Raw genomic sequence first — 26,616 nt, forward strand, 5'->3', positions numbered from 1 at the left:
CCTGGGCTATGCATCTCCAGGACAGGATACAGGGTGTTGGCATTCTCAGTATAGTCTAAGTAAATATTCCTACTCCATAGAATTGTTCAGTGTGTTGACACTTCATGCAAATACACATATATGCATACACATTTGCATATGATTCTGAGCATTCGCGGCCTCCTACCGTGTACCTCAGGTTAAAATCTTGACAGATAGAGAAAGAATAGACACATAAATATATATTACATATGGCACATTCAATTTTACTTCAAATGTTTTACATAGGCTAAAATTGAAATTAAAATGCTTTGCATTTCACCCACCAATAACAAGGACTAGACAATTGCAAAATATATGTATTCTCAGAAGAAAGAAAATTTGTTGTGAAGCACTGGCTAAAGACATTCCCTAAGGTAAAGTAAACACGGGCAGAAAACTGAGAGCTGAATAAATATATACATATATATATCTCCGCTCTCTATGTATCTATCTATCTATCTATCTATCTATCTGAAGAAAGCAGGGAGTGAATAAAGCAGGCAAGAGGGAAATAAGAAAAAAAGAAGAGAAACAGAAGTTGGCCAAGAGAAAGGGTCTCTCCATCCTTAAATATTTTACCCCCTACTGTTCACCCGCAAATCACCAACACTTGCTTATGCCTTACATGAAACAGGTAAGTGAACATAAATGTGTGTGTGGTTGGCATCCATTCTTTGTGCATTCTGTGTGTGTGTGTGTGTGTGTGTGTGTGTGCGTGTGTGTGTGTGCGTGCATGTGCGTGTGTGTACATATATATGTATATATATACACAGAGAGAGAGAGAGAGAGAGCGCGAGCGCAAGAATACCAAGGTTAACCTGCCTCATTTGCTTTCCTAAAATTCTCTGGATGCTCAGGTCTGTATAGCAGGCAGTAATGTAAATGTAAGCTTGTCTGACATCTAAGTTCTTTGGAGACAGTAACTATTAAACACCGGACTCTGTGTCCCTTGAATAACAGACATTTCTTAGTAAAGCTGTTAATTAGGTTTGTTGGTTGAGGATGAAAATAGAAAGACACTAGAAAGGAAAAAAAATTCATCCCTGTAAATGGTCCTGTGGAAACTGTGATAGTAACTAAAACAATTATACTGTTAATAATTTAATGTTGGCTGAAAACTATACAATTGTGAGTGATTTATACAGACCAGAGTTGGCATGTGTTGTACCACAGGTGGATGTGAGGTCACCAAGAAACCACTTCACAGTTTTCCCAGAAGTATAGAGTCAAAAAGGTCACTTGCGGTAAAAGATCTTTTGGATTAGTCTTTTAAATCAATGCATGAATTAAAGACAATTTACATATAAATAGGCTAATACTCTAATTTGAAATTAAATGGATTTTTAAAAGATTTAAGGAACTGCAGAAAAGGTCAGTTAGGCAGTAAGTATACATAATGTGATTCCTGAAAACTGCTTGTCTTGTTGGTTTATTAATATTTGGTATTCATTGTCAGTGTTGTTCTAAAATTGTGTGCATAATTAGCAATGCACCAAAGTCAAAGACAGGCCCCAGAAGTAAGGAAAGCAGAATCTACAAATCAGTGAAGGAAGGGCAAGTCTAGATTTGGACATGAAAAAAAGTCAAAATTAACCTTTGCCTGCATATTAATACACATTAGATTCAAATATATCACAACATATTCTAAATCAGCATGGCATCACTCACTCCAGTTAAATTTACCTTGGCATTTAGCTTCACTAATAAATTTTCAACTCTTCTAAAATACAAAAGCTGCAGTGGTCTGAGTTATCACAACAGGATCGCCGAGACTGTAATGTGAAATCCTGATTTCCTTTTTAGGGATTTTCCAACTGTAATGAAAGAATAGAGCAAAACTTCCATAGGATCAAACCACATTCCACTGCCACCACTCCTCTGAACATTAATGTACCTTAAATCATATTGGACCATAGGATGAATACGCAGAGCAGGGGCATTTTTAGGACAGTGAAACTATTTGGTATGATACTATAATGGGAGATACATGACGTTACATACTTGTCCAAACACACAGAACCATGGCAAAAAAGTGAGTCCTAATGGAAACCAGGGACTTGTGGCAATATTGGTTAATCAATTATAACGAGTGTGCCACCCCAACGCAAGATGTTAACCTTAATGAATACTGTGGGCAAAGGGAGAGGGGATTTGTGGGAAACCTCTGTACTGTCCTTTCTGCTCAGTTTTTCAGTAAAACTAAATTTGCTGTAGAAAATCATCTGTTTTTTAAAATGGTGAACCAAATGTAATTATACACTCAGAGACACTTGTTTTAGACAAATTATTTACAAGCTATATACAGTAGAGCCCTAATGGTCCTAGGAGATGATTCTCTGATTTGGGGCTGTTTGGGAAAACAGAGTAGGAGAGAAGAGGGAACAATGAAAAGAAGACTGCTCAGGCTGGCCCCTTATCTTTACCCCTGTTTCAAACAACAAAGCAACACCCTTTCCATCTGTTGTACATATTGTTTCTCCACATTGGAGCCCAGTAAAGAAGAGTTTCTCAGCAAAAAAAAAAAAAAAAAAAAAAAGAGCCATGAAAATCAACGATATACGCCCAATAAAATATCTTGCTGTAAATCAGCAACTCAAAGCAGAAGAAATTAAACTATAAAAACCTTGCTAAGAATCCCATACACGAATTCCCTCAGCCACTTAATAAACATGTAACTAAAACTTTCTGCCTGACCATTATTATTTCCTGTGATCGGGCTAAGCAAAAGCTAAATGACTACCTTGAAAGAACTCTAACTAAAAAGTATTTATTTGACCTCAACAATGATGCACTAGTACTCAGCTAGAACATGCAACTGCTTTGGAAAGACAGGGGAAATACAAAGCATAGTTCCGGCCCTCCAGAAGCTTATTATCTTACAGGACAGAAAACATGAACACAATAAAATGCAAAAACAGTATAATATGCTGAAGCACCTAGTACCCAGCTTGATGAGCTGAAGAATAGATTTCGGGTCTTCTGTCAAGTGTTAACAAATTGTCAACTATCAATAATGTGAGGGCCAGTATGAATGAGAACATTCCAATCCCCAGTTAAGCACCACTTTCCTAGATCTTCGTCACCCTTTAAAAAAGCAAAGTGAAAGCTAACATAGTCTATCAGTAATGGACAGTGTCCTCATAAAAGACATATGTAAAAAGGAGAGGAAGCAGAATATAAGTAGTGCTTATGATTCTATCATATTCGATTCTATATACACCTCCTCTCAGGATTGGTGTTCTCCTATCAGTAGTCACTAACGAGTTAATTCCCAAGATCTTGCAGATCATGGGGTGGTTTCAAACAAAGTCACAATGGGCCAGAGGATCTGGCAACCTCTCTCAGGGGCTATTGGGAGACTCCCTCATGGCAGCAGAAACAGCCTCCAACGAGGATGGCTTCCTGCCCAAGACCCCCTCACCCTCCTCTTGCAGAAATAAACAACTTAGACACTGTTTTCCTCTCTAATATTCAGCACTACACTAAAGAGAAAACACTCTGCTGCTGATGACAGGAGCAGGGCTTTTTTTTGTGTGTGTCAGTTTGTGTGTTATGCTATAAATTACCCTGTTGGCGGGTGTAAAAATAAATATCCATGCATATAGATGTGTATACACACACACACACTCACACATAGAGAATATGTTATAGTTAAAACCATGCTGTCGACAGCCACTCAAATCTAGAGCAATTTATGGCTCTAAATGCAGTCACACATTCAGGATAAAGACAGGAGGATAATAAATACTTTGAATATTACCAGCATAAATAAACTGCCTGAGGAGCTTAAACATTTGCAACACAGCCTTGTTGGCTCACACTGAGGACCGGCAGACCTGTTGCTAGTGAGACTGAAAGATCAAACATGATTAAAAATGCAAACCCAAATGGCATGCTTTATTTGACAATGAACTCTGGACTCAGAGGCACCACTGCAATCTAGGAGCAAAGTGCTTTTGGGTGATTCGTTTGCCCACTAAGATCAGCTACTGAGGAATCACAATACAAGTCCCTCTTAAAGTAGGCAGAGTTCTTTATAGCCATTAGTAATTTCCATCTTGAGACTGTCCTTCGAGAAAACGATTTATTTTTTCACTGAGAATTGATGGTTTGTGTTTTGTCAAAATGAGCCCCAGAAGTTGTTAAGAACTTGCATAATACATTAGCTATGAGCATCCTTTTACTGAAACTCGTAAGACAGGGACTGATGTCAGGTTTTTAAAAAGATTCTCGTGACCATAAGACATAGGAATGCCAGTGGAAAGAAGCCAGTTCTAGCTTGGAGTTTTAGGAACAAGCCAGTTTCCTTGTTGTCTCACTATCATTTGATTCTATAGTATGTTATTTCTTTTATTTACATACATATGACATTCAAGATTTCTTTTTAAATATCCATAAATTCAAAGCAGAATACAATGTCACAGTATCTTCAGTCTCAGAATAAGATGCTGAGAAGAAAATTCATAAACAAGTGATTCCCTTTTTCTTTTTTCTTTTTCTTTTTCTTTCTTTTTTTTTTTTTTTTTTTTTTTTTTGAGACAGGGTAATCGCTCTGTCGCCCAGGCTGGAGTGCAGCAGCACGATCTCAGCTCACTGCAACCTCTGCACCCTGGGTTCAAGCAATTCTCCTGCCTCCGCCTCCGCCTCCCTAGTAGCTGAGACTACGGGTGCCCACAACCACACCTGGCTAATTTTTGTAGCTTTAGTAGAGACAGGGTTTTGCCATGTTGCCAAGCTGGTCTCGAACTCCTAACCTCAAGTGATTTGCCCCCCTCGGTCTCCCAAAGTGCTGGGATTACAGGTATGAGCCTTCGCACCTGGCCAACAAGATGTCTCTGATTTCTTAAGGAAGGGCTTCCAAGAAAAACTGCTTAGGGTGTGGCAAGAAGTAGAACAGGCAAGAAACCAAGTGAGAGTATGATTCAGGGTAGAATCCTCTGAGCGAAGTTTTCCCACCAGAGGCAAGGAAACTGGGCTTTCATTCTCCTTCACCAATCACTCAATAGCTAACAGCCACCCTGGGGGTTCCTAAACTCCAAGCGCTTCTAGCTCTCAGCAGACCTAGTGGAGCCAGCAGCTCCAATTGGTCCTGCAAAGACCACTGCCAAAGCTGCTATTGGAAGGTAAATACACAGAAGTTCAGGCACAGATCACGGAAGTGTTGAAAGGTACCAGGGCAGTGCTCCAACACCTTCTGCTACGACAAAGAAGCAAACGGTCCAAAAATCAAAATGAGGGTAGAATAAGGTTGGAGAATCCAAAAAGTGCAGAAAGAAAATAAAAGCCTCCCTCCTCTCACCCCACCTTCCACTCACCCTTCACCTAGTCCTTTCCAAAGGTAACCTTTGTTTACAGTTATTTTAATACATTCTTCTAAGGAAAAAACACACACATATACTAATATATCTATATAAATATTCTCTTAAAAATATTCAGATTGGACTACTGTTCCACTGTTCTACTTTTTTTTTTTTTTTTTTTTGCTAAAGACTATATCTTGTATTCTAGATAAAGAGATGGTAGATTAGACAGATAAATGCAAAAAGGAAGGAAGGGAAGGAAAAATGGATGGACGGATGGATGGATAGATGGACGGATGGATAGATGGATGGATACTATACTTCATTGATTTAAAGATAAACAGTTTTCCACATTTTAACATTTCTGAAGTCAGCCTGTCTTATACTTGACAGCGTTTTAGATTTGATAAAATGCAGTTGATAGATACATAGCTGTGTATGGATGGACTGACAGTTCACATAAAACTCTGCCACTTGAGAATCAGTGCAGGATAGCAGTTAGGTGTATATTAACACATTCCCTATTAATGAGATACTTTTGTACTTGAGGAATAAGCACCTCTTTTGATGGGGCTAATACTTTTAATAATCTGATAAATTATGTTTATTAACTTTTAATTTAAATTTTCATAATGAGTCCATACATGAGTTTACTTTATAGTTTTCTATTCTGTGCTGTCTCTCTCAGACTTCAGTATCTGTGTTACACTGACTTTATATAAACACACTGGCTATTTTCTTTATTTGTTCTATGGACAATTTTGTTTATTTTTATAATTCTTTGACTATGTAACACATTTACTGAGCATTCAAAATTCAAAAAGTACCAAAGGGCATGAGTAAAAAAGTATCTCTACCCATCTTCCAGCTGCCTAGTCCCTTCTCTGAGATGCAACCATTGTTATCAGTTGTTTTTGTGTTCCTTTATAGTTACGTATTATACACATACATATGCACAAGCACACACACATGTACTCAAATGCTGGTATAATAGACGCAGTGCTCTGCCTCTTGCTTTTTTTTAACTTCGTGTATTTTGTAGATTGTTCTATCACTATACACGGAACCTCCACATCCTATCTCACAACTTCACAGTACTCCATTATGCAGATATAAAATTAATTTTACCGGTTCCCATTTTTAAATAGTATTAACATTATCTGTTCCTTGAAATTCAAAATAATTTGCTTCTGAAAGCATAAAGACCTGTGGCTTTTTAAGATCTTTGATAATTGCTTCTGATTTTTCCATTTTAAAAATTCTTCCCTTTCCTCTTGAATAAGTTTGGGTAACTTATTTACCTATTTTAAAAATTCAGTTATGTTTGCAAAAATAACTGAGTATTTTAATTTCTTTGGCCATGGTTCTTTATCCTTTTTCCTTTTTTGTTTTGAGATAGGGTCTTACTCTGTCACCCAGGATGAAGTGCAGTGGCATGAACTGCAGCCTAAACTTCCTGGGCTCCAGCAAGCCTCCTACCTTAGCCTCCTGAGTAGTTGAGACTACAGCCATGTGCCAGTACCCCTGTCTAATTTTTGTATTTTTGGGGGGGAGGGTAGAGAAAGGGTTTTGCCATGTTGCCCAGGCTGGATTTGAATTCCTGGCTCAAGCCATCCAGCTGCCTTGACCTCCCAAAGTGTTGGGATCACACGCTTGAGCCACTGGGCCTGGCTGCTTCCCATTTTTTGTTTTTGTACTTTCTAACTTTTTGAGTAAGTGAATTTCATTGCCTGGCATTGTTTTCAAGATGTGTTAGTCCATTTTCACACTGCTGATAAAGACATGTGCAAGGCTGGGAAGAAAAAGAGGTTTAATTAGACTTATAGTCCCACATGGCTGGGGAGGCCTCAGAATCGTCGTGGGAGGTGAAAGGCACTTCTTACATGGTGGTGGCAAGAGAAAATGAGGAGGAAGCAAAAGCAGAAACCCCTGATAAAACCATCAGATCTTAGGAGACTTATTCACTACCACGAGAATAGCATGGGAAACACTGGCCCCGTGATTCAATGACTGCCCCCCCATCCCTTCCACAACATGTGGGAATTCTGGGAGATACAATTCAAGCTGAGAATAGAGACACAGCCAAACCATATCACACAGTGACAGTATTTGAGCTTATTTATGATTCTTATGGATTTGTTTTTAAATTAGAAAACTCAATTTCTTATTTTTATCTTTATTATTTAGTTATTTCTGCATTCTTTCTGTTTGTTTTGGCTGTTCCTTTCTTAAGTCAGATGCAGAATTCCTTTATGTTTATTCTTTTTTAATTATTCAGATGTTTAAGGCTATATACATTTTCTTCTAAGCAACACTTTAGCTGCAGCCCATAAGTTCACGTGCTATATTTTCATTATCAATGGTATCTAGATATAATTCAAGTTGGGCTTAAAATGTTTCTTTGAATTAAGAGTTGTTTATCAAAGAGGTTTTTTTGTTTTTTGTTTGTTTTTGAGATGGAGTCTTGTTCTGTCCCCCAGGCTGAAGTACAGTGGCATGATCTTGGCTCACTGCAACCTCTTCCTCCCAAGTTCATGCAATTCCCCCACCTCAGCCTTCTGAGTAGCTGGGATTACAGGTGTCTGCCACCACACTCAACCAATGTTTGCATTTTCAGTAGAGACAGGGTTTCACCGTGTTGGCTAGGCCGGTCTTCATCTCCTGACCTTTGGTGATCTGCCCGCCTTTGCCTCCCAGATTATCAAAGAGTTTTAAAATATCCAGATTGTAAGGTTTTGATAAAACTGATTTCTAACTTATTACATTGTAATCAGATGATGTGGACTTTATTTGTACTTCAGCTTCTTGAAATTTCCTGCAATTTCTTCATAACTTATAAAGGCCATGTGATTGTATTACATGACTCTATTACTCGATATATTTTGAACCACACATGTTAGAGGGGCTTTCATATCACAAACACATTCCAAAGTTGTTTGGAAAACTTTTTGCATTTTCTAATCGCCATAAGTGAAGTGATTAGAAAACACATCAAGGCCTGTGTGGCTCAGAATTTAGGGCTTGTCCTGCATAGACACAACCAGTAACCTTACTCTTGTGCCAAGTGATGTAAGGGCTCTGGGAAAATGCTTTTATACCTCTCTTGCCCACGGTCATTGAAGAAATGGTGACTGAGTCTAAATGTCAGAAGGGTTGTGGGTTGTGGATATGGCAAGTGTGAAACTGCAGACAACAAAGATGTATGCTGCTTTGTGGTGGGGACAGGATTTCAGCAATGGAAAGGCCTAAACAAGAAAAAGAGAAATTAATTCATGAGTGCAACAGATTCTTGCATAAAGAAATTGCAGTAGTAGTAGTACCAGTTGGAGTAGTAGTGCTGAATACCGTATCTATTTCTTTTCATCAGAATCTGCCGATTCCATTTCATAATCAGAGGTCTCACAAATTCAGGCAACATTCACAACTGGACATAGTAACTTAGGCACATTTTACATTATTCAACAATTGAGGCTATCCTTAAATTTAGGTTGCAACATAACATACACGAAATCTGACACCAGTTCTTCACATTGGCAACTAGAAGAGCATTGAACACAAAACTAGAAATTGTTTTATTTTTATAAAATATTTAGTAGCCAGGCGCGGTGGCTCAAGCCTGTAATCCCAGCACTTTGGGAGGCCGAGGCGGGTGGATCACGAGGTCGAGAGATCGAGACCATCCTGGTCAACATGGTGAAACCCCGTCTCTACTAAAAGTGCAAAAATTTAGCTGGGCATGGTGACACGTGCCTGTAATCCCAGCTACTCAGGAGGCTGAGGCAGGAGAATTGCCTGAGCCCAGGAGGCGGAGGTTGCGGTGAGCCGAGATCGCGCCATTGCACTCCAGCCTGGGTAACAAGGGCGAAACTCCGTCTCAAAAAAAAAAAAAAAAAAATTTAGTAAGATTTAATTAAAGTGTCAAAAATCCTGCAACATTGAAATGTTTGATTTAAATGTTGATTAGCTAACCTATTCTACATTTTGCTTTTTTAATTCTGATGGATAATTTTGAATACTGTGCAAGAAATGTGACTTTCTAAAAAACATTAAAATTTATTTTGACTTTTCTAATTTTTCTAATTAATTTATATGCTTGAGGAAAACATATCCAGATTGTATGCATTTTAAATACAAATGCAGTTTAATTTATAATTTGTTAGCTCAGGGGTCAGAAAACTTTTTCTGTAAAGGACCAGGCAGTAAACATTTTGAGCTGTTGTTAACTACTCTTCTCTGCCATTGTAGCACAAAAGGAATCACAGATAATGCACAGGTGAATGGGGTGGCTAGTGCTGGCCCTGGGCCTTAGTTTGCAAATCCCTGTATTACATCCTAACCGCCAACAGACATAAAGTATCTTTAAAAAATAAACAAACAAATACTTTAATTATAACAACATAACAATTTTACTGAAATGAAGATAAGAAAAATAACTTATTTGGAATAAATATATAATAATTTAATAATTATTTCAGTTTTTTTAAAAAAACGCTAAAATGTCATCAGCACAACAATGGAACATGTACAATAATAATCAAGTTCTGTTGTCTTTGATATTTGGCCAATTTTCAATCATATAAAAACTAGGGCTTCACCTATACCTTTAGATTTTGTCCTTAAAAGAGTTTGATTGTCATGGCAGAGGATAAGAAACATTCCTTTAATGGCGTATTAGCTAGATTTGTTAATTTTTAAGTATTTAGACAGATGGTACATGGCCTCTTTTTTGCCCTGGGCTCTACAAACCTTAGATGTAGGCCTCAATACAACAGTGATCAAGAGACAAAGCCCCTGCTGTCTTGAATTACAGTCTAGTAAATTCTAGTGCACATCCATGGACTCTAATTTAGACCGGTTAATCATCTATTCTCACATGCACTCCTGCAATCGTTTTTTTGTTTTTTTTTTTCAGACCGGGTCTTGCTCTGTCGCTCTTGCTGGAGTGCAGTGGCATGATCTCAGCTCACGGCAACCTCCACTTCACAGGTTCAAGCAATTCTTAAGCATCAGCCTCCCAAGAAGCTGGGATTACAGGCGGGCACCACCACACCTTGCTAGTATTTGTATTTTTAGTAGAGACAGGGTTTCACCATATTGGCCAGGCTGGTCTCGAACTCCTGACCTCAAGTGATCTGCCAGCCTTGGCTTCCCAAAGTGCTGAGACTACAGGCATGAGGCGCTGTACCCAGCCTAGAATAGTTTTTTTATTGCTCTCTCTACATCTATTCTTACCCTCCCCAACCTATTTTCCACGCAACAAATTAATATAAACTATCACCTCTGTCCTAAGGGTTCTTCAATTGTTTTTCATTACATTACAGATAAAATCCAAAGTCTTTTGCTATTATTATCATTATTCTTTTTTGAGACGGAATTTTGCTCTTGTCACTCAGGCTGGAGTGCAATGGCACATTCTCAACTCACTGCAATCTCCACCTCCTGGGTTCAAGCAATTCTCCTGCCTCAGCCTCCTGAGTAGCTGGGATTATAAGCGTGTACCACCATGCCTGGTTAATTTTTTATTTTTATTAGAGACAGGATTTCATCATGTTGGTGAACATGATGAAACTTTGGGCCCAGCCCAAAGTCTTTTTTAATAACATATGATGCTCTCTAAAATCTTGCTCTTGCCTATCTTCCAACTTTATCTTGTGTGCTTCCTTCCTTTCCCAGTATTATCTGGCCTTTTATTGTACTTCTAACACACTAAGGCATTTCTTGCCTCAGGACCTTTGCACATGCAGTCATCTGGCTACAGTGTTCCTCCTTTCCCTACTCTCTTTTCGGGGCTACTTCTTTTCATTTTTACATCTCTACTTAAATATTATCACCTCCAAGAGGACTTATAGGTCCATTCAGTCTAATATAAATGACTCTTGTTATTTTCTGTCACTACATCCTGTTCACTTTCCTTCAGAGCCCCAGGAAGAAAACCTGCAATTCTATATATTTATTTGTTTACTTGTATATTTCCTGTTCTGTAAGCTCTTTGAGAGCCAGGATAATTTGTATTTTGTTTATCACTTCCAGTGCCCACAATGCCTGGAAATCATAGATATTCAAAAGATAGTTTTTTTTAAAAAAAGTAAATGAATATTAATTTATTTGTTGAACAAATAAATGTGAAATGAAGTGGACAGGCACATTCTGGACCTGTCAAACCACTCCAGCACAAAGCCTTTATTCCCAGAAGGATAGCAATATCAGGGTCTCCCAAACCTCCAAGCTGAATTTCCTTCCTCCACTTGTCTCTGCCTTCTCAAATACTTATTTCTTTCACTAACTCAAACACAATTCTCTTCTCAAGTCTTTGGTATCCCTTTTCAGCCCAAAAGGTCTTCCAATTTCTACATTTATCATCTGATTCATTCACGTTAGCATCATCTTATGGTGCCTAATTCTTTCAAAATCTACGTTCCCACCATAGTGTATGTGGTGGAGACCATGTGCACTTAATTCAGCCAGCAGCATGGAGTGGAACCCCAAAACATATTGAAATCATTGAGAGCCTTGGCCTGTGTTCCCCATCTGACTCTTACATCCCGCTCCAGAAAGTAGTCCCTAAACAAAAGCTTACAACTGGGTAGTTTATTGTGGGAAAAATAATCCTAGACAATAGAACTGGAAAAGTAGAGACAGTGAAGAGTCTTGGGAAAAACGGTATCTTAAATCAGATTCCCTAGAAGTACACCCTGAAATGGATATGCTTGTACAAGAAATTGATTGAAACAATACCCTCAGGAGAAAGCTATGGAGAAATGAGGGAGAAGGATGGGACCGGGAAGAAGCCAAAAACAGATGTGGCTTCAGCTGGAGTCCAACCACAGCACAATCCCAGGAGTATGGACAGGTGTATGAAAAATGAACAGCACCACGGAGTTATTCCCCTTGACAGCTTCCGTTAGTCCCTGGCTGTGGACTGCCCTTGACCAGGCATAGGAGATCCTTTGATGTATTCCTGGGGAAGTTAGTTTCCCTCAGTAGAAGGTTAATTCTCCTGAGATGGGTTCAGCTGTGAGACCTTAGTATCCAACACTCTAAGCAGCTGGGATATGGTTGTGCTGAACCACTAATGGTGGTCTTGGTAGGGGACCAACAACATCCTCTACAGACGGAAATACAATGTAAGTATAAATTCTCAAGTCAATAACAACTATGGGCACCTAGGGCTCAACCTGCTGGACTCTTCTGGGAAAACTTATGTGCTTCAGATGTATATGTATAATGTGCTTCAGACATGTCTGAACAAGGCATGGAAGAGATTATTTATCCACCAACTCCCAGTCCCCACCAGTCAGGCGTTACTCCGTGGGTTAATAATTCTCTTGTACTTCCAAGTGGCCAGTCTCACTCCCAAGGTGGCAGAAAAGCCCTAGTTGAAAATAGGGATGCCCAGTGCCACATAGACAAGAGGCTTTAGATCACACTTGCCCTAACCTGTTTTCTACAGTGATGGCCCTAATAGAGAAAGTGAGACAAGAGGATGTGAGATGGGTCACAGGAAGTGTCCAATCCGTTAACTAACTTTTCCTAGATCTTTGGAGAATTAACTATTCTGTCCTACTGCTATGCATGATAGAAGCCCTACCAGGGGGGATAACTGTCCTTCTCATTGGCTCCTGGCCTTCTCATTGGCTGCTGGCCTTCTCATTGGCTAGCTGGCCTTCTCATTGGCTCCTAGCCTTCTTATTGGATAGCTGGCTTTCTCATTGGCTCCTGGCCTTCTCATTGGCTGCTGGCCTTCTCATTGGCTAGCTAGCCTTCTCATTGGCTCCTAGCCTTCTTATTGGCTAGCTGGCCTTCTCATTGGCTCCTGGCCTTCTCATTGGCTAGCTGGCCCTCTCATTGGCTGCTGGCCTTCTCATTGGCTAGTTGGCCTTCTCATTGGCTCCTCTTAGGTGTCTTGGGCTGTCTGCCTGATATACATTTTCAGTTAGGCAGGTCATGTGACCTTACAGACCAAGGTTAAGCAAAAGAGAAATGAAAATTAACTTTTTAATCTTATGGCAGTATTGGGCTCTCTGTTTTTCTCAGGGTGCTGGCACTGATGATGTTATTTCATTCTTTGATGATGAGTATGTGTGGCATGTTTCATTTAAAAATTCCAATGTTGTGTCCCATGAGAGCCTGAGATGGTAGATTCTATATACTGGTGATGATCATAATCTGTATATAGCGCAAAGTAGTCCCTGAACAACATTGTTAATGGCAAACGGTGATTCTGTCCCCCAACAAATGAAATAAAAAATGATAAATTCCTACATTGACACAAATCTGCAAAACAGTACATTTCCTCCAATTCACATAATCATTAAGAAGTATCATTTGTGAGGGGTTAGAAACATATAATATCCAACCTTCCTGTTTAACAGAGACCAGTGAGGACTCAAATGCACAGTTCATTACCGTCATTATGAGAGAATTTCTGCCAACGAGTTACAGGCAGGTTACTGTCATTCAATCATGTCGCTAATAGGAATAATTTCATGGTAATTGGCATATTCTAGACAAGAGAAGAACTCAAATGGCTGTGGAATCATTAATGATTTATGCTGACTTTCATGGTAAAAATGACAATATATTAGTTTATCAGATGCTAGATCAAGCCATGGGCCATTAGCAGGAGGGTGTTCTCAGAACATTTTCAGAACAAATACCAGCTAGTTTATTTTCAGCTTTCAGACATAATCACATGCATCCCCTATCAGATCCACCAAAATGCTATCAGATATATCATAAATTACAGGCTCCACGGGCACATTATTGGCTCTTATCCGTAAAAGCAACACGTTGTCTTGGCAAGACCCAAAATATTAAATGAGTATTTAAAGAAACTGCAAAATGTGTTGTTTTGGAAAAATGAAATCTTCCTTAAAACTATGTACAGTATTCAAGTTTTCAAAATGTCCTTCATCCTCAATTTTCCCTCAATATTTGTTTTTTTGTTTTATGTTTTTTTAAGAAAAGCAAAGAAAAAAGCAAATTCCTGTCCTATCAGGAAAGCTTTTAGGCCAAGTCTCTTAGGAACTGAGTGTCATTTATTAGTAAACTTAATATGATGCCTTCAGAAGAACAGAGGTGCTGGCATCAAATAAACAGGTTTAAAAAAAAAAAAAACACTCCAGGAAATTTAATGTACACTGCATTAGTAACCAGGACAACTCTTACTTCCCAGCAATCTACAGCATAGCTACGTTGGTATGAGAAAAAGCTTCCGTCTTTCCTGAATCTTCGGAACAAATGTAAATCTTATTAAAATTCCTCTTCTGTCTTGCCTATGTACAAGGTTGCTCTCCCAGTACCTAGCAATCGTATTTGGAGACATTGGGATGTTTGCCAGACAAAACCAAAATAAATAAATGAGAGAGTTTCTGTTTGCAACTCTTGATGGCATCAGTCTTGCCATTTCTGGTGATCAGATTATCCACCTAGAAAGTTTAAGAAAACAGGTCTTCCGGTTAGCACTTACTGGGCAAAGGGCTGAGTTTCCAGAATCACAACTGTAATCGTTGGGGCTGCTCTTTGTTAATGGGAAAAAGCACCACGTTAAAGCTACCAGGGTCTGGTGTATGCACCGCATGATCTGTGACCACGAGTTGTATGTGTGACATGATTCCTTGTGATTACCACCTATGTGGACAGTCACTGTGCATTATCACATTGGTAGCCAGCCGCCGCCAGAAACAGGATGGCATTCTTCCATCGTGATTAGAGGTTTTGTGAGCGTTTTGGGGCGGGGGACACTTTCTCAGTGAAGACTCTTCCGCCCCATTCACGTTCATTCAGCTCTTTCTAGGGGAAGTTAAAAGCTGCAGTGATAATCCCTTAAGGACAACTTGGAAGAGTATAAAAGGTGCAGTGTATAAGCAATTGGATGAGAAAGCCTTTTATGTGGAAAGTTACTGAATGGGTGGCCAAGGGTGGCGTGAGTAGGGAGAAAGAGGGGCAGCTTTTCCTTTCTAAGGTGGGGAGCAGCAGGGATATCACGGCACTTCAATTCCCTTTAATCATCTCGATTCCTACACTGTCCCTGCCCCTGGTGTCACCTTGTTTTGCAGTGCCATGCCAACTAGCTCCTTGCTGCCATTTTGCTCTCAAAGAGGGAGGGGGGAGCAATGCGATTTTTGGTAAGGACCCAGTTTCTCGCTGAATGCCAACTCAGCCAGCTGGCACCGAACAGGCCAAGCCTTCTTCAGAAGGGGTTAGCAAAACCCAAATTAGCATGCTCCATTTTAAAAACTTGCTTTTATTTAAAGACTAATTCATGACAAACAGTGGCTCCCGCACTAAGGTCTGGCGCCCCAGGGGCTGGCACCCAACCAAACACATGCAACTAATTGCCACCCTTGGATGACACGCAACTAACAAGCTCCATTTTGAGGCACTAGATTCACAAGGAATGTAACCCCGGAAGGCAGCGAAGGCAGAAAAGCTCCTTTCATAACCCTGTCCTAGGCTAACCATGACAGCAGAGCACCTGAAAAACACTTTTGTTTCCTTGCACCACCAATTTATCTCCACAGAGGGCTGCAAACATGGCTAACTTGAGGAGGCAGGGGCTCTGCTTTTCTCTTCGCTCGAGGAAATACACAAAATTGACTACTGTCTTGAAACTCTGCATCTTGCACCATTTGCAAATCTATCAACCCCCAGTACTTCTCCTTATACTTGGGTTCAGATGCTCTCAGGCAAGCAAGGGCTCCAAAGCTAGGATGCCTAGGTTCAAATCCCAGCTCCACCATTCATTAGCAATTGGCAAGTATTTTAACCCATCTATGCCTCAGTTTCTTCATCTATAAAGTGGGGAGAATATTAGCACCTACCTTACTATGAGTATGAATGAGTCAATGTAATAATGTACATAGGACAGTGCCTACCATCACTCTTTTACAAAAGAAGCCCTTTGAGTCTGAGATAGCTCGGCCTTATAAAGAAAAAATTCCCTTTGCATATTCTGCATTTTAGTCAAAATTCTTGCTTCCTTGTAAACTTCCCAGAAATTCAGTCCCTAAGCCTTTGTTCACCATTCTTCCTCCTCTCAACTGTCCTTCCTCCATTGCACAGCCCTGAATGACTAAATCTCATCCATCCTTCGAAACTCTTCTTCAATGGCACCTCCTCCAAGGAAACTTCTCTGCCATCCCAGCTGCCATGAATCCCAGCATTCTTGGCATGCCCATGGCAATTTCTACAAGCAAATGACTCCATTTTACGTACCTGTTATATTTCCTTTTCCAGATGGACAGATCCTTTTGAGCATAATCCATGAGTAACTAGCACATAGTAGGTACTCAATGGGTATTTGGTAAAGAAGTAGATGGTTGGATGAAAGACTTGCTCTGAATAAATGAGTAGCTTTAGAGTATGATTATGCTGGGCATTACTTAATAGGCAGGACAGGGGAATAGTTTCTTAAGGACCTTCATAGTTGCTTTGACCCAAATTAAGAGTTGTATTTAACTTGTCATTCACTGAGGCTCATAAATAAAATCTATCAAGGAAATTTGTCAATTACCATCTTAGTCAGTTCAGGTTGCCATGACAAAACACCATGGATTGGGTGGCTTAAACAAGAGAAATTTATTTCCCACAGTTCTAGAGGCTGAACATCCAAGATGGCGGTGCTGGCAGATTTGGTTTCTCCTGAAGCCTCTCTCCTTGGCTTGCATATGGCTGCCGTTTTGCTCACTTTGTCACATGGGCTTTTCTCAGTATGCTTGCTTCCCTGGTATCTCTTCTTATAAGAGCACCAGTCATATTGGACTAGGCCCCACCCTTATGACCTCGTTTAAGCATAATTAACCTTTAAAGAGGTAGTTAAGTTACCCTTAAAAGCTGTCTCCAAATACAGTCACATTGGGGATTAAGGCTTCAACATACGAATTCCAGGGAATGCAATTCAGGCTGCACAATAATATATACATATAGAAGAGTGAATATTCTGTCTATCACTTAAGTACATAAGAGGAACTTAAACATAGGAGGTCCACAGCAAACCTTGGCTCCTTAGGACCTGGCACTCAGATCTCCATTCTGTTAGCAAAAATTGAGACAGCGGAAGCAAATGTGGCACTCAAACATACAACTGTTTTATCTAGATGGAAAATTAAGCTTTCTTCGGGATTTGTGGGATTTAGTTGAGGGCTCAGCTGATTTTCTCTTAGAGGCAGGAGAACATCAGCACCCCAGGCAGCAGCCACAACCCTGTCTCCTGTTAAAGCCATTGCCTCTCCCAAGAGCAAATGGAAATTCCCAGCTAAACTCCTGTGTACTTTCTAGGAGGCAGCTCACTTAGGTTCTTCTATTATCGACGTATCTGAATGGTTTCTTTTTGAAGATGGAAATGCAGCTTTATGTAGCCCTGAAAATCGGAAGCAGCTTCTCATGCCAGCACTCTTTCCTTAGCCACTTCATAATTCAAATTGCTGATATCAGCACACATCATTTGTACTGATTTGACTTTTTCACATTGTTTTAAATCACTAATTTCCTATTAGGCAGATTCCTCATATCAATACCATAAGCTAATGGCTCCCATGGTATTTGTTCATATCTTTCTCTTAAGACACTTAACGCTTTTTACCTGGTAGGAAGATGATTTGTAGGCATATGTATCTTTCTTGCCAGACTTTTTAGCTGCTTAAGGTTAGAATTGCATCAAATCCATTGTTTTATCCCAACCAGTGCTTAACATGATATGGCACACGTAGCAGAGTCACAGTAAAAGTTTGCTGTAGTTCACACAGACTTTGCCAGAGCTGCATATAAGGATTAAGCATCAGACGCAATCGCAAAGGTATCTCCTACCATCGGAGGTGAGGCCAACATCTTAGAAAATTAAGATCAACTATCATCCTTCATTTTTAATTTAAAGCTTCTAGCCAGTTGACCCAGAAACATCCCACACCTCCACCATGACTTACCAATTTGTCTGAAATAATAAAGAGGAAAATGAGAAGCTATTAGCTCCACTTCCATTCTCCAGTCAATCATTGTTCTAAATTATTAATCAGTTGAAGTATTGCCAAGAAATTTTCAGGCCTCTCTCCAAAAGTGTAAAGTAGTCATTTTCAAGTGAACAATTAACTATTTTATTCATCTAGAGGTTGTAGAATTTACAGGCAAGCTGATTTCTGTGGCTTTTTTCCCCCTCTTTTGAATGCTGGCAGAGGTAAAAGAGGTCTATATGAACCATGGATAGTTTCTTTTCCATCACTAATTTATTAATAACTTAGAGTTATATAATCCTATTTGTTTAAAAGGAATGTACTAAAATATTTTCTAGGCTGAAGCAGGAGGATTGCTTAAACCCAGGAGTTTGAGACTAGCCTGGGCAACATAGGGACACCTGTCTCTACAAAAAAAAAAAAAAATGAGGAAAGAAATTAAATTAGCTGGGTATGGTAGCATGTGCCTGTGGCCTTAACTACTTATGAGGCTGAGATGGGAAGATCACCTGAGCCCGGGAGATAGAGGCTACAGTGAACCATGACCATGCCACTGCACCCCAGCCTGGGCGACAGAGCGATACTGTCTCAAAAATAAAATAAAGCATTTCCTGACCAGTTTAGCATTTGTAATATTGTTCCTAATAGCATGTCACTCTTGACTGATCATTGCTGGCAAAAGCAAAGTGATTAATTGTTACCACCCTGTTTGTCCCTAGGATTAACGTGGTAAATAATGATAGCTATGGTTACCGCTTTTGAGGAGCTTACACCCTAGAGAGATAGTCAAAAAGAAAGATAAACATACAAATGAAACAACTACAACAAATTTTACCAAAAGAAAAAAAAAAAAAAAAAGGAAAGAGGCTAAGATAGAAAGGGGAGGTATAGCTTAAATAAGACATTGATTAAGACCTCAGTAGCAGGAATCACCATCCATGGATCAGGAGAATACTGAAACCGGGGACTTCATAGGCAGTCCAATCCAAAGTGTGAATAGTCCATGAAGATTTGTAAAAAGATATATCTAGCTGTGGTCGTCAATTGACCTCAGGGACACTAGGTTTCCAGTGGCCTCCACTTACTTTGTCCTCATGTTGTTTCACTACTATCACTGCAATTGCGGTGGGGTAATTTTCGGAGCGGGAGGTGTACTATGCAATTTGCCTTGCCACTCTGAGCTGATGCTCATTAATAGTCCGAATTTTTATGTAAGTGATGTACTTTCGAACGTAGTGATAGGTGGCTAAAATATTGATTTTTTTTTCTTTTCTACTTTTTTTTTAAAGGAGGAAAAGTGAGCAATAATTTTTTAAATTTCAACTATATCTTTTGAAGGCTGCTTATGCATATGTTTTTATAATCCTGTCTACGAGAATGAAGACTAGGACAATTAAGTATCCTTTAATTTTGAGATGTATAGTCTGGAAATGCCTACATGACCATCCTAGGCTTTAGGTGCATTTTCTTTGAGAGCCTTAACCCTGTATTATATCAGATATATTTACATGTCAAAAGACAAAATTGCAACAAATTTAGCTTAAAGATCATAATTGGCTTTTATTCGTGATTCTAGAATCAGACAAAACCTCATGTATAAAAAAGAATGAGTGTTCCAATGAGCTGAGCAGAGGAGGTTTCCTTTATGGATAGAAAAGGGATGAGGAACCCAGAAACAAAAACAAAAAGCAAATTGGTTGTTTTCAAGTTAGTCTCCTTGTAAAGGTTAAAGCAGAAGGACATCCTTCTCATGCTGGACACAACTGGTCTAGTTGAGGATTTGGCTACTAGTTCTCTCCCCCAATTTCTTGGAAGGTCAGATGAACAACTTGGTTTTGGCAGGATGGCCAAAACTTCAGCGTGAGTAACTCTATTTTGGTTTGGTCTGTTGAGCTTGGTGCAAGAGTTCAGCCCAAACCAATGGCCTTCTATAAATTTTATCTGACATACACTAAACAATTTTTGTACATGAAATCTGTGAAAAATATCTTTATACTTTTGCATTTAAAACTATTTGCTTATATATACTTTGGTTAATTTAATTTTTACAATTGCCTGAAATTTCCCAGTAATCATTACGTAGTTTCAGGAATTCTTAAGAACTGAGAAAAGCTAACTCATAAAACGTCTCAAAGAGTAGACATTTTAATAACTATTACATTTAGTAATTAAGAATAGCATAAAATCTCATTTTATTGATGTATCGTTAAACATGACATTGTTTAGATTGTACAGTTTCTCCATACACTGAAATCAAAGTAATTTTTCTTTCTCTTTTAGTGCTGAATATTTTCATAGGTCCTTGAAAAACACATTGGCCCTAGTCATTAGGCCCTGGTACCTAAAAACTAAAGAGGCAATAGAAGGTGTGTGTATTCCCAGGTCTTACACAGACAGTGGGGATCTTTTCCCCTTAACTAAAATTGATGCTATTATAACCGTACATGACTCCAGTTAGACCCAAATGAATGTACGAAAATCCCTACTGTTAAAAAAAATTTTAAAACCTTGCCGTCTATTTACAGTGATTTGCACACTCTCCTCTGAAGTTTCACTGAGTCCCACTTATAAAGATCATCTTGCTTCTTTAGCAAATTCTCAAACTTTAGTGTATAAGAATCACCTAGAGCTCTTATTAAAAACAGAGATTCCTGGGTCATGCCCCCAAAGAATCTTATTGAATAGATCTAAATGGAGCCCAGAAATCAGAGTTTTTAACCTTCTGAACCTTAAAGGGTGTATGAGCCTTTAGAAATATTAGCGGATGTGAGCAGGGTTGATAACAGCTGGTAAGATTAGTCTTGACTTGAGTTACTAGACAACTCAAGTCCGTTTAGGCTAGTTGTTCTCAATCCTGTCTCATATTTAAATTCCCTGGGGCTTTTAAAATACTTTACCCCCAAGGATTCTGATTTATTCTGCATGGGCATTGGTATTTTTCAGTGCTACCATATAAGCAAGTTGAGAAACCCTAGTAGCCTAAGGGCGCTTCTGTCAGAAAGGATTAACCCACACACTGAGGTGATGATAAGGCCTAACCGTCTTATAAAATGCAAACACCGAAGCAGAGATTTAGCAAGACTAAAACCCATCTGGAATTCTTGATTCCCAGTTTGTTTCAGCCTCAACACACCCAAGTTAGCCTTATAGTTACAGAACAAGAAAATGAGCCCTTCCCTTTAGTTTTCATCAGCTGGCAGAATGATTTAGTAGCTCTATTCTAAAAGCAACTCCATTATAATTACAGTGTTTGAATTATAAACAAAGCAAGAAAAATATAGAAGGAATAGTCCTTTAATCAAAACCATGAAACAGAACAATTTCTGGCTGCAGTTAAAAGCAAACTCTGAAATATTACGAGTTAGCTCTCCAGCCCTTTGATTCTTGCCTCTTTCCCATAAGAGTGACACTATACATTTTTTCAATTAAGCAGTTTGACAACCTGAAGAAACCCACAGTGCATGATTTAATGAGCATATACTGTGTGCACGGTAATCGGCAAGCTGACAGTTTGCTCATTTCAAACTGACAAGAGAGCACTACCATTAGTAGAAAGGTTTCTTAGGTCTCTTTTCATTAAATAAGCTTTACAGTTGAGGAACATTCCAACTGTATTGGCAAAGCTGTCACTAATGGTCCCCAGGCAACCTTAACTCTCTGTCACTCTCCAAGTCCTCAAGTCTTGATGAAGAAATTGCTTCTTAAAAAACAAAGCACAAACACAAAATATAGATATGTAAAGTTCTCTGGATGTTGTCAGGGGTGATGTGGAGCTTTCTGAGCCACGACTCCACTGGTGATTTCACAGTATGTGAATTCTAACCCAGTGTGTGGGATCTTCATGCAGACCGCTTTATAAACTGTAACTATTTTTAGAAATAATGCCAAAACTGTTAAATTATTCAATAGTTTAGAAATGATTCAGTGTACTGGAAAAAACATAGGCCTTGGTGACAGAGAGATAGGAGTTCAAATTCCGACTAAAATACTTCTCTGTGGCCTTGGTTAAATTACATCATTTCTCAGGGGCTCAGTTTCCTCATTTATGAAACATGGACAATAACATCTACTTTGTATGAAGAAGGTCATAAAAGCCTTTCACACAGTTACTGATAACACAGGGATACTTAAATAGAGACTAGTTTGCCCACTGAAGTTCTAAGTATGGGGTTTTAACCAAACTAACTACAGTCTGACTCTCCTGAGATTTCCACCATGAGCCTTTATTGGGGTTACATAAGAAGAAAAGCAGCTAAAATTTATTCACAAATATGATTTTACTTAATCCTATCAAGATTCTGAATTTTAGGTGTTATTATACCTGTTTTTATAAAATCTCAGAAATAAGAAGGGATCTTAGAGGTCACGTAAGGAATTTCTGACATTTTAACTTTTCTGCTTACAAGAAGATGAAGCTTCTTGTGTTTCCCTCTTTGCTCTGCTCGTCAGAACATTCACTAGTGAATTTTCATGCTCAGTGTATCTTTGTAACTCTATTAGCAGCAGTGGTTAGCAGATTTGTTTCCTTATTTTCTATACATATTTTAGTAGCCTTATTTAAAACAGTTGACAAGCCACTCTGAAGGAAGTTGAGATTTCTTAGCTAACCAGTAAGATCTGTAACAAGGATCCATGTCACCCGACTCGAGGCTAGGAGATCACATATAACATGAAAATGACATAGAAAACCCCACAAGCAAGTACAGTGAAGCCATAGCTTATTGTGTGGGTCCTATGTCATGAAGAGGATCAGACATATCAGCCTGTAGTTATGAGGAAAATATATGGAAGCTTCACGGTCCTTATTTCTAAAATAGGGATAATGTATATTTCTAAGATCATTGTGAAAATTTAGAGAGAATATTTTCAAAATCAGCCAGTGTGGCGTTTGAGACAGTAACATTTTAAAAGTCTGAAATGTTGGCTCTAAGAAATAAATGTGTTCTATTAATTACAAGTAAAACACAAATGCAGAGACCCTTAAACATCATTTAAACATCATTTCTCCCTCAAAACTTCCTGCACTGCTGTGAAATTCTACCTCAGGCTAGGTGAGGATCCATAATTGCTGTTCTTCTCTCATGTCACAGAGTACATGGAAATCTGGAAGAAATGTCCATAAATTCCAAATTCTTACTATAAACATGTCTACTGGAAATACAGAACTCAGAGTCTGGCTGGGTTGCGCAGTGGCATGACCTCAGCTCACTGCAACCTCCACTTCCTGGGGTCCAGCGATTCTCCTGCCTCAGCCTCCCAAGCAGCTCAGATGCCCAAGCAGCATCATGCCTGGCTAATTTTTGTATTTTTAGTAGAGATGGGGTTTTACTGTATTATCCGGGCTGGTCCTGAACTCCTGGCTTCAATAAATCTACCCATGCTAGCCTCCCAAAGTGGGATTACCAGCATGAGCCACTGTGCCCAACCAGAAATACAGAACTCTACCAAGAACATATACATGCCACATTTTCAGGTTTAATCATTTATACTTTAGGGTACTCACAAAACTGGGCCAAAATCATGGTCTATCTCCATGTGAAACGGCAAGCTTCCCTATGTCTCACAGCGATTGACTGTATCCAGAATGTAGCCAGACATAACATGAAAATGTTCATTTATCTTCAAGGGGGTCCACAAAATAGCACTGCAGTTCCTTGTGTGCATACCCTAGTAAAAGTGAGTCAGTGGTGTGTCTTCAGAGCAAATGATGTTACGCAGTGGAGGAAGCTTTGGAAACAGATTTAGATTTGAAGGCTGGCGCTGCTATCCATTACTTATATGACACTGGGCAACATGGTATGAACGTCTTAGAGCCTCAGATTCTTCCACTAACAAATGGAGGAAACACTTTGAACTTATAAACTACTGTAAGCAGAAACCTCTTGCTTACATGTTATGTTATGATTTGAATGTCCCCTCCAAAAATTATCTTAAAATTTAAGTGCCATTGTGGGACCATCAAGACAGGGGACCATTAAGAGATGATTAGGTCTTGAGAGGTCTGCCTTCATAAATAGATTAACATAATTAAGAAGAAAGTGGGTTTGGTATCATGAGTGAGTTATTATAAAAATGAGTTTGGCCCTCTCATTTTCATTTTCTCTTGTCCTTCTGCCTGACTCCAGGGGATGACAAGCACAAAGGCCCTCACCAGATAACAGCACCATGCTGTTGTATTTCCCAGCCTCCAGAACAATAAACCAAATAAGTTTATTTTCTTTTAATATATTTTCCAGTCTCAGGTGTTCTGTTATAGCAGAAGCGAATGGACTAAGACAGATGATATTTAAAATATTTAACAATTAGTATGGTAAAGGCACCAACCAGCATAGGCTTAATACCATTCTGGTGCACACTAATTAAATATGAATTCTGTTTGAAGAATTGTGAAGGCATCTCACTTGATCTGAGATCATGGGAGGTGCTTAAACATATACAATGCATTAAATGAGGCAAACAGGTGTTGTAAACATTACAGTAAAAAATTTATAAACAGTTATACTGAGATCTCTATACTCTCCAATTACATTTTTTCACCTGCGTTGAGTTTTTATTCCATGATGTTACTAAATGATTGCTAGCTTAAAGTGATGAGCCGCTTGAGTCTTTTGACTCATGATTGAGATAGTCCTCAAAAAATTCTAGATTCAAAGAGACATAACATGATCTCACTTGGAATATTATCAAGTCTAAATTCATGTATAATCCTTATATCTTCTTAATATAATGACTCCTTTATTATGACACATTCTTCTTTATCACTGGTAATATTTTTTGTCCTTTGTCTGATATTAACATAGCCACTCTAGACTCCCTATGCTGTTTCCATGGTGTATCTATTTACATCAGTTTATTTTAAACCCATCTCTGTTTTTATATTTAAAGGCTATTTCTTAACAGAATATAGCCGTCCTTGCTTTTTTATACATTCTAATCATCTCTGCATTTTTTTGCTATTTATTGGTTTTTGTTTGGTTGGTTTCTTTACCCACAAAATTTATTCATTTTGTCAATCATTTGAAAGTAGCTTGCATTCATAAGGCCCTTAGGCTTAGTTCTTTTTGAAAAAAATCCATTCATCTGTTTTTATTTGTTTATTTTTTCAACTTTCATTTTAGATTCAGGGTGCACTTGGGCAGGTTTGCTACCTGGGCAAATTGCCTCATGCTGAGGTTTAAGGTATGAATGGTAGCATTACCTAGGTACTGAGCATGGTACCTACTGTTTGGTTTTTTAACCCTTTCCCCCTCCCTTCTTCCCTGCTCTAGTAGTCCCCAGTATCTATTGTTATCATATTCATGTCCACAAGTACCCAATGTTTAGCTCCCACTTAGAAGTGAGAAGGTATGGCATTTAGTTTTCTCTTCCTGCATTAATTTGCTAGGATAATGGCCTCTAACTGCATCCATGTTGCTGCAAAGGACCTGGTTTCATTCTTTTTTATTGCTGCATAATATCCCACAGTATATATGTACCAAATATTCTTTTTTTTTTTGAGACGGAGTTTCGCTCTTGTTACCCAGGCTGGAGTGCAATGGCGCGATCTCGGCTCACCGCAACCTCCGCCTCCTGGGTTCAGGCAATTCTCCTGCCTCAGCCTCCCGAGTAGCTGGGACTACAGGCATGCGCCGCCATGCCCAGCTAATTTTTTTGTATTTTTAGTAGAGACAGGGTTTCACCATGTTGACCAGGATGGTCTCTATCTCTTGACCTCGTGATCCACCCGCCTCAGCCTCCCAAAGTGCTGGGATTACAGGCTTGAGCCACCGTGCCCGGCTCCCAAATATTCTTTATCCAGTCCACCATTGATGGGCACCTAGGTTGAATCCTGTCTGCTATTGCGAATAGTGATGTGACAATGAACATGAAAGTACATAAACCTTTGGTAGAATGATTTGTTTTCTTTTGGATCTATATGCAGTAATGAAATTGCTGGGTCAAATGGTAGTTCTGTGTTAAGTTCTTTGGAAAATCTTCAAATTGCTTTCCACAGTGGCTAAACTAATTTACACTACCACCAACAGTGTCTAAGTATTCCTGATTCTCAGCAGCCTCACCAACATACGTTTTTTTGTTTGTTGTTGTTGTTGTTGTTGTTGTTGTTTTACTTTTTAGTAATAGCCATTCTGACTGGTGTGAGATGGCTTCTTATTGTGGTTTTGATTTGTATTTCTCTGATGATTAGTATTTTTTTTTCCATGTTTGTTGGCCACTTGTATGTCTGTCTCCCTTTGAGAAGTTTCTGTTCATGCCTTTTGCCCCTTTTTTAACGGGGTTGTTTTTTGCTTGTTCAGTTATTTCAGTTTCTTATAGATTCTGGATATTAGAACTTGTTGGTTGTGTAATTT

General features: G+C 39.0%; 1 protein-coding gene across 6 annotated transcripts in view; it reads right to left on the reverse strand.

Moving 5' to 3' along the window:
• FHIT (fragile histidine triad diadenosine triphosphatase) overlaps positions 1 to 26,616 on the reverse strand; it is a 1,474,674-nt gene that overhangs the window by 1,052,687 nt on the left and 395,371 nt on the right. The gene's annotated exons all lie outside the window — the stretch shown is intronic.

Source organism: Saimiri boliviensis, chromosome 8 (genome assembly GCF_048565385.1).
Source record: "Saimiri boliviensis isolate mSaiBol1 chromosome 8, mSaiBol1.pri, whole genome shotgun sequence".
Classification (NCBI taxonomy): Eukaryota; Metazoa; Chordata; class Mammalia; order Primates; family Cebidae; genus Saimiri; species Saimiri boliviensis.